This window comes from Sceloporus occidentalis, unplaced genomic scaffold (assembly GCF_023333645.1).
Source record: "Sceloporus occidentalis isolate IW3139 unplaced genomic scaffold, rSceOcc1.0.p SCAF_41, whole genome shotgun sequence".
In the NCBI taxonomy this organism is placed as follows: domain Eukaryota; kingdom Metazoa; phylum Chordata; class Lepidosauria; order Squamata; family Phrynosomatidae; genus Sceloporus; species Sceloporus occidentalis.
In genome coordinates this window covers 7,445,001-7,447,500 of record NW_028317021.1, presented here as the reverse complement: position 1 = coordinate 7,447,500, position 2,500 = coordinate 7,445,001, and the positions used below count along the sequence as shown (strand labels likewise).

At 17.0% G+C, this 2,500-nt stretch overlaps 1 protein-coding gene across 1 annotated transcript in view; it reads left to right on the top strand.

Annotated features, from left to right (window-relative positions):
• LOC149290103 (forkhead box protein N4-like) overlaps nucleotides 1-2,500 on the top strand; it is a 27,188-nt gene that overhangs the window by 2,125 nt on the left and 22,563 nt on the right. The gene's annotated exons all lie outside the window — the stretch shown is intronic.

Genomic DNA, 2,500 nt, shown 5'->3' with positions numbered 1-2,500 from the left:
AATAATTCTCAATATTATTAAATATATAATGCAATCTTATTAAATATCAATTAAATTATTATTTTTAAATTATTAAATGGTTTCTTGCATTAAACAATAATATTATTAATTATTAATATAATTAATATTAATATTAAATTTTCACATAATACTCAACCAATATAATATTATTATTAATATTTTAAATACATAATACATTATACATATATATATAAAAATATTTAATATTTATTTATTTTTATATTTATTATTAAATTATTAAATAATTAAATGATTTATTGCATGAAGGAAAGTAATATTAATTATTAATATAATTAATATTAATATTAACATTAAATACTCAACCTTAATATTAGCTTACTTGCTGTTCACCGCTATGATCTTTGGAATAGCGGTATATAAATAAATAAATAAATAAAACAAATTATATTATTATTATTATTATTATTAAATATATAATACTATATGTATATATATATATATATATTCATACACATACATAAATATATATATATATAATACAATAAATTTAATATTTAATATTATTACATTATTATTATTATTAAATTATTAAATGATTTCTTGCATGAAGCAAAGTTTCTGCACATAAGCAAAAGTGGTCACACTCTTTCAGCCACACAATCAATAAAGTATTGCTTTTTGGGATTATTTTGCATGCATTTTGGAAGCAGCAAAGAGTTAATTTTTAAAAAGACCCATTTTTCCCCTTCCTTTTTGGAGGGCGTTTCTAAAACTTTTTGGGGGAAGGTAGGCCTTTTTATTTTTTAAAAGATCTGCAGGAAAAAGGTAGGAATATTTAAAAAATAATAATCTAATAATAATTATATACTGTATATTCTAAATAACATTGTGTAAAATAACTGGACTATTTTAATTGGTTTTTAAAGTGTTGTTTTTTGTGAGCCAAAACTTGGAGGAAAGGCGGGGAAATAAAATATAAAATGTTTTATATAAATAAAATAAAATTAAAAATAAAATTAAAAATTAAAAATTAAAAATAAATATTAAATGTTAAATTAAATTAAAAATAATGTAAAATAACAAATATAATAGTTGGTGGGTCCAACATTTATTTTTTTTGTTTACTTAGTTGGTGTGTTCTATATATATTTTATTTATTATGTATTAAGTTGATGGGAGCAACATTTATGTTATTTGTTTTATTTATTATTTATTATTTACATGGTTGGTGGGTGCAACATTTATTTTATGTATTACGTAAATACGTGCGATTTTTATTATATTTATTATTTAATTATTTGGTCAGGGCAAAATTCATGTTATTTATTATTTACTTAGTTGGTGAGGGCAACATTTATTTTTAATTGTTTATTATTTTTAATTTAATTTATTCCTTTTTTATTTTATTTATTTAGCTTCATTTAAATTATTATTTAATTATTTTTATTTTAATTTAATCATTTTAATTTAATTTATTCATTTTATTTTAATTTATTTATATTTTATTTTATCTCACGTTTTAATTTTTATTTGGAGTAATATGAAAAGTTAGTTTAATTAAGTTAGCTTATTATTTTTTATTTAGTTTATTTCATTTCATTTTTATTTATTTAATTTTATTTAATTTATTTAACTTATTATTTACGTTTGATTTAATTTAATTTTTATTTCAATTTTAAATTTATATTTGGACTATTATATGATATATATATATATATATATATATATATACACACACACACGTGTAGTTTATTTATTTTATTTTATTAATTTAATTAATTAATTAATTAATTCCTTTTTAATTTAATTTATTTAGTTTTATTTAATTTATTAGTTAACATTATTTATGTTTATTCATTTTATTTTAATTTATTTATATTTTATTTCACTTTTTAATTTTCACTTGGAGTATTATATGATTATATTTAACGTATATTTATTTTATTTTATTAATTTAATTTAATTTATTATTTATCATTATTTATGTTTAATTTAATTTATTCATTATATTTTTAAATTTATTTATATTTTATTTCACTTTTTAATTTTCAGTTGGAGTATTATATGATTATATATTTAACGTATATTTATTTTATTAATTTATTATTTAACATTATGTTTAATTTAATTTATTCATTTTATTTTATTTTAATTTATTTATATTTTATTTCACTTTTTAATTTTCACTTGAAATATTATATGATTTTATATATTTATATATATATATATATATATCGTAGTTTATTTATTTTATTTATTTAATTCAATATTTAACTATTTAATTATTTATTTAATTAGCGCTGCACTTTATGACTGCAGATAATGCTGTGATTTATGATTGCAAATAATAAGTTTAATAATTTTCCCCCTCCTTTTTATAGCATGCATGTATATATAAATCATCTAAATGCATGTAGAGAACGTGAGAAAAACCCGTTGGATGACATGGCAGCAGCCCCTCTCTTTGGGGCAGAGAATGGAGCTGTCAGATGTAATCAGAGCTGTTTGCTCTCTGGCT